At 42.0% G+C, this 7,052-nt stretch overlaps 1 long non-coding RNA gene across 1 annotated transcript; it reads right to left on the bottom strand.

Moving 5' to 3' along the window:
• Window positions 1-1,060: 1,060 nt before the first annotated feature.
• Window positions 1,061-5,469, bottom strand: LOC310827040. The gene is made up of 3 exons (XR_014556160.1): window positions 5,399-5,469; window positions 5,150-5,243; window positions 1,061-1,107 (listed from the first exon to the last, which is right to left on the bottom strand). It is a non-coding gene; the product is annotated as an uncharacterized lncRNA (long non-coding RNA).
• Window positions 5,470-7,052: the final 1,583 nt, after the last annotated feature.

The raw sequence follows: 7,052 nt of genomic DNA, 5'->3' as shown, positions 1-7,052 counted from the left end.
CAGGTCATTCCTGGATGAGTAACTGCTTGGGAGACACATGTACACTACCTTGGGCAGCGCAGTCTTTAGCATATGCACCGCTGGGGTGCAAAGATCCGCTCAGCACCCCCCAAATTTAGTTTAGCCCCCAAATTAACTTTTATGATGATGTAATAGTTAATTTCGCGTGCATGGCACCGTTGTGAATGACAAGCACCGCTGGCACAGTGCGTCTTTGGTAAATGAGCGCACAAAGCCAAAAGTCCTTTAGTGAAACAGTAGGTATTCATTTCGATAATACCTAGGTATATACCGTATTTTTCAGCCCATAGGGCACACCTAGCTTTGGGGGGGGAAATAAAGGAGGGAATTTTTTTCCCCAGCCCCCAGAACAGGCAGCTCTCCACAAGCCGTGGGAGAGCTGTGCGACTTCGCGCAGCCCTCCCACAACTTCCAAAGTGCTGCGCGAAGCCTGAAGCCTGGGGGGCGCTGAGCTCAGCGCGCCCCCAGGCTTTGAGGTGCAGGAAGCTCTCCACAAGCCATGGGAGAGCTGTGTGAAGTCACTCAGCTCTCCCACGGTTTGCGGACAGCTTCCTGAAGCCTGAATTGCCCCATAGGACGCACACACATTTCCCCTTCATTTTTGGAGGGGGGAAGTGCATCCTGTAGGGCGAAAAATACGGTATGTATTTTGTTTTTCTAGCTTGATCAAAATTGTTTATTATTTCATAACAGGTAGATAGTTAAGAGCTTAGGCGGCTTCAGCGGTGGGTGCCTGGCGCCCCCCAGAATTTGGCGCCCAGGCGCCCCGCAACTCTCACACCCCCAGGTAAAGACGGCTCTGACCCTGGATTTCCTAATGGAAGAAAGAAGGGTTATAAAAATAAGAAAACTAATAACAGTAATTAGTGCTTTTCTTCTTGAAAAAAGGTGCCGGTACTCACCATGAAGTTGTTACAGTAAGTTTTAGCCACACTTTTAACCACTGCTTTTCTTCTAGGGGGGAAAAGATGTCAGTACTGCGTACCCTTGAATACCCCCAGAAAAAAGCACCAATAGTAATTTAAATTGCTGTACCTCTCCAAATCCACAAATGCAGGTGACAAATTCAGTTTTCTCTCTCTGAACCTGCACATATTAAAGTGTTTTTATTATTATTAATTTTATTGAGTACAAATTAGGGGGGGGGGGAATACAAATATACAAAAAAAGGAAAGTACATGTAACCAAGAGAAAATTAGAAAACATTTTACCTCTTCTCATATTTACAATTATTTACACCTCTACAAAACAATATTCACAATAAAGAAAAGAAATGAAAGGTAAAATATAAAAGAAAAGAACAAGAAGAATATAAAGAAAAGCAAGAAATAAGACACAAGATTATTCTAAACACAACCAGATTTTAGTAGCCGAGCCCTGGTTTTGTAAGTAATCATTTAAACACTCCCATTGCTTCATGACCATAGTTTTAGATTTTCTCCTTATTAAATCTGTCAATTTTGCTAGCTCCAGGTACTCGCAAAGTTTCCCAGCCATTCTCTTTCTGTTGGAATGCTATCCTTTTTCCAATAGCTAGCAATCAAAACTCTTGCCGCTGTTGTCGTGTATAAGAATATGTTAGTTTTATCCTTTGGGATATCTTTATCAAGAATTTCTAGTAGATATGCCTCTGCCTTTTTATTGTGTGATGCCCTTATCAATTTTTTTATCTCGTCATGGATCATGTCCCAAAAAGTTTTGATCTGCACATATTAAAGTTATGCAATCTAGAATCAGGAGCCTAATGGGATTCCTAATGCAGGAATCTCTTCAAATTGGGTTTACACCTTGCAGGCTGTGATAATGAACCTCTTGGTTCCCTGATCGAGCTAACATGCACAGTCCTCTTTGCAAACAACACTGAAGCTACAGTCTATGTACTTTCTGATTCTCTCTTTTTTTTTTAGAATAATATTTATTAAAGTTTTAAAGATTACAAAAAGAAAAAAATAGAAAACACCATATTAAACAAAAACAAAACAACACATCACAATAAGGAAAAAGGAAAAAAGGAAAAAGAAAAAAAACAGAAAAATACAAACAATTAAAAAACACAGCGAATCTTCCCATAACTTTTCTTTCATTTGCTTGTTTCCTTGACCTCCTCACACCTCCCTTTTTTGTATTCTAGTTCAGTTAGCTATTTCAGCAAATCCTTTTCATCTTTTCCAATTTTTGTCCTGTAATTTATCTTAATGTAATGTAACTTTATTTTCCCTCCTTTCACCAATTAACAGTCTGTTTTTTCTTAATCCTGTATACCATTTCTGCTAAAACCACATAACTTCATTCCAACATCCTTCTAACATTCCTTAATTTTACAATGTTTCTGTAAATAAACTTTAAATTTCTTCCAATCTTCTTCCACCGACTCTTCTCCCTGGTCTCGGATTCTGCCAGTCATTTCCGCCAGTTCCATGTAGTCCATCACCTTCATCTGCCTGTACTTTCTGATTCTCTACAAATGCATAGAAATGCACAGATTGCTCTGTTGCTGGTCAATGGCTGTTTTGCACTTGTTCCTTCATAAGTCTGTTCTTTCCCATTTCTGTATCAATTTGCTATTTAAACAACAACTGCCTGAAAATTCACATTGGTTTTGTATACATTTCTTCACAAAACAGACACATTTTAATATACATTTTTGTTCAATCAAGATAAAGTTTGGGGAGAGATTTCATTCAGTCTGCATTTAGAAGTGACGGTGACCTGACCCGATTTCTATTTCCTAAAATAACATGCCAGGCAGAAGGCCTTCTCGGTAGTGGCGCCCGCCCTGTGGAACGCCCTCCCATCAGATGTCAAGGAAATAAACAACTATCTGGCTTTTAGAAGACATCTGAAGGCAGCCCTGTTTAGGGAAGTTTTTAATGTCTGATGTTTTATTGCATTTTTAATATTTTGTTGGAAGCTGCCCAGAGTGGCTGGGGAAGCCCAGCCAGATGGGCGGGGTATAAATAAATCTATTATCCGGATTGGAAGGCAAATTTGGTCTTGATTCTATTTCAGCCCCCTGTTGCATATTCCCTTTTTGCATACAGAACACTACCCCTCTCAAGCACTGAAGTGTCTTACCATCCAGACTGTAGCCTAGCTGAAGGTCAACGGTCTTCTTCTTCTTTGGCTATAATTCGTAGCTGAGTAAGATTGTCTTCCATGAAAGGTCAACAGTAATGGGACTAACAGAGACATTCCATTGTTCTGGGGAGGAAATCCCTTGCAGCGAGATTACAACTAATTCTTTTTGATCCGGGTAGCATAGCATTTTCCTTTAATCAGATCTTGTAGGACTAGCTCACAAAGGCTAAAATGCAGTGTTCATGGGCCTAAATGAACAAGTCTTAAGAAATTAAGTTTATCCGAGCTTTTGTTTACTTATCCATTCAATCACATAGTTCAAGTTTCAAATGAGGGACTCTCTGACCATCCAAAATGCCTTAGCTTTTTTGCACAATGAAAAACCCTTGTATGAACTTATGCTAGAAAAAGCAGTAGAGGGAGCTGTTGTCATGCACTCAGAAAAGGTTTTGTCTTCTTTTAATTCCCCATCTGAAGCGGAATTAGCAAATGCCTCTCTTTTTTTGCAGTGATAAACTATTCTTAGAAATCCTTTAGGTCCGACACTTGGAATCATCATAATCATCATCACTGCGACAATTTAGATTTCTATTTTTCTATGGCATTAGTCATTTCCAGTTGAGACTTACTGTTCCGTATGAGAAATAATCTATAAAAGTGAAAATGTTGCATATTACTACCACAATTACTAATAATAATAATAATAATAATAATATAAAACAGAGAACAGAGAAAGAAACATAAACTGTACTATTCAGCTGATTTTAAATATTTCGGCTAGCACAGTGGACCATCATTCATGGCATCATTCACTGGGGGGAAATGTTAACCCATTTAAAAAATGTAACCCATTAAAAAAAGTGAACCCATTAGAAAATTAATATTCTAAATTGTTTTAGCAAGTTAGTTTTTTAAAAAACCACCTTACCCCAAAGACATGAAAAGCTAATGTTAGGTTTGTAATATTAAACATTTGAAGCGGTGATGGGGGGTAATTTATGGTCCTCCAGAAATTTTTTGACTCTCATTAGAGGCCAGCAGGGGTGCCAACTTGTCCCCGTGACCATGGGTGACCGTTTTGAGGATAATGTCCATTCTAGCAGGCCATTAGCATGGGTTCCGGACAGTCCATGTGGCAAGAGAGGAAAAAGGCAGAAGGTCGGGAGCTCAGGAGAAAGAGTGCTGGTGCTGTTCCACCTGGTATCTGCTGCTGGAAAGAACAGAGGTGGGGTTTCAATGGGAGGGGAGGGTTAAACACCTTTCTCCTGGAAAGGATTCCCCTTCTTCCAGTTAGGAAGGCAGGATGGTATTCAGCTAAACTTTACTCAGAGTGGATTTATTGCAATTAATAGGCCTTAGTCATGGTCATTCATTTCAACAGGTTAGCTCTGAGTAAAGTTTAGTTGAACATCAGCCAGAGGAAGCTCCTGAGCCAGATCATTGGTCCATCTAACTCAGTATGGGCTACACTAATGGGCAACAGCTCTCCAGAATTTCAGATGGGGTTCTCTTCCAGCCCTACCTGGACAAGCTGGGAACTGAACATGAGATCTTTCACGTGCAAAGCAGTTGCATTGTCATTGAGGTACGACCCTTCTTAGTCGTTTCAGAACAAATTGTTAGGAGATGTACTGGCCTGTTGTATACTTGAGAGTAACCCCATCAAGAGAGGGATGCGGGTGGCGCTGTGAGTTAAACCACAGAGCCTAGGACTTGCTGATCAGAAGGTCGGCGGTTCGAATCCCCATGACGCGGTGAGTTCCCATAGCTCGGTCCCTGTTCCTGCCAACCTAGCAGTTCGAAAGCACGTCAAAGTGCAAGTAAATAAATAGGTACCACTCCAGAGGAAAGGTAAACGGCGTTTCCGTGCGCTGCTCTGGTTTGCCAGAAGCGGCTTAGTCATGCTGGCCACATGACCTGGAAGCTGTACGCCGATTCCCTTAGCTAATAAAGCGAGATGAACTCCGCAACCCCAGAGTCGTCCAGGACTGGACCTAATGGTCAGGGGTCCCTTTACCTTTTTAACCCCATCAAACGTTGTGGAACATACTTTTGAGTAGGATTTTACTCTGAGGTAGTCATGATGAAAACTGAAACGAGGCAATCCTTATTCTGGGTTAATTAATCCAGAACTTTTCTTTTCTCTCTGGCTCTGCCCGCAGTGGCGTAGTGTGGGTTGTCAGCACCCAGGGCAAGGCAAGTAATTTGCACCCCCTAACCCGTGGATTTGTGCCCCCTAACCCTAACCCCCAGATGTTGCGCCCGGTGCGGCCGGCCCCCCCTGCACCCCCCACGCTACGCCACTGTCTGCCCGTCATCAGTCCTGGCTCTGCTCACTTCTGGTATAGGATCGCAGACATATGATCCGCTATGGAACGCAGGCCTTGACAGAAGAAAGGTTGTTAACCCCTGTTTAAAAAAGCACTGTAATGAACATCGTGAGTGTTTGCAGGAGCCAGGCCCTGAGTGCTGTGAGGATTTGCAGGGACCAGGCTCTGGTCATGCTTGCCTTGGGGGAATTAGGTGCAGGCCGGCAGGCGTGGTCAAATGAGGTGATGTTGTGCCCCTGGAGGCAAGCTCAGGAGGACTATATAAGGTCTATGTTTCAGCCTTTGGCTTTGCCATAGCAATGTGGTTTCATCCTGTTTCTGCTTTGCTTCCTGTGTTCCAGTTAGCCTCATCCTGGCCTCCCCTGGCCCCTGACCTCCACTGGACTGTGGACCCACCAGTTGAACTGCTACCAGTACAACCGCCTGTACCCCAGTCCCAGTGTATCATTTCTGGACTCTTGCTACTCATGCCCCAGGCCATGGCAAACACTAGCTGAGTGAGGTAGAATCAACAGGCCTAGCATTTTATATTTGTGAAAGAGTCAAAAGTTAAAAAGAAGCCACTGGTGCGCTGGCATGCCTAGTCAATATAAACCAAAGTCTTCATTCTAATCCTTTAGTAATCCTTACTTCTCTGTTCTTCGGAAACAAAGATACAAGCACAGGCCCAATGCAGATGTTCCAATTAAGCAGACTTCTGTCATATCCAAGAGCAAACCTATTCAAAGCACCAGTAATGGGTCAAAATATGTTTTGGTTTTCATCTTCCCTTTTCAGTTGTTAGGCAACAGGCCCAAAATATACATCCTTCTACATTACACGAAGTTCTTCTTTCCCATTTGAAGTTAATTAACTGGTGTTTTGAGATTGCGAAGCTGGTTGACTTTCTCCAGCTTAAATATTTTTATTTTATATTTTGTATCAAACTCCTCAAAGCAGCAGGAATTTCTGGATAGTCCTTCACAGGGTGAGTTTCCTTGGAAAGGAGACGGGAGAAAGGGAGACTTGTGCTTTTGTAATAATCTGTTTATTTACAAATGTACAGAATGAGCAGGTATTTTGGAGAAATACGAGCCGAGAACACTGGGGCAGACCGTGTTAGATAACAACAGTACTTCCAAAGCAACAGCAGGGATCCAGATACCCACAAACTCTTTCTCAGCCAGGAATCTTTTAGGCCTTTCAAGCCTAAACACAAACTGGCCCCACACTGAGACTTGGCAAAATAACCGTCCTGTACTATATAGAGTGGAAGCTGCCCATCCAAATTGCCAGAATGATCTGCTTCACCGTTGGATTGAAAGTGGACAATTTTAATAAAATTGTGGGTAGCATTTACTATCTGAACATGCTTCACCTTAGCCTGCACTGCATCATTCAAAGTTTAGGATACCAAGGAATATTTGAATAGCTGTATTAGAAGGATCAAGCAAGGAAGTCTCTGTGAAGTTATTATTGCTATATTTGTCAGAGACCCAGGCTACTGTGAGTTACAGGGCGTTTATCTGTGGACCTAAGGTAGAGAAAAGTTAAGTGTCTGTTGTTTTCTTAAACTGCTTAAACCTGGGCTAAATAGCAAAAAAGCATGTTTAATATAACTAATTTCCAGATGAATGTGGTGCC

This window comes from Podarcis gaigeae (assembly GCF_964106915.1).
Source record: "Podarcis gaigeae genome assembly, chromosome: 11".
In the NCBI taxonomy this organism is placed as follows: Eukaryota; Metazoa; Chordata; class Lepidosauria; order Squamata; family Lacertidae; genus Podarcis; species Podarcis gaigeae.
This window is presented reverse-complemented; position numbering and strand designations above follow the sequence as displayed.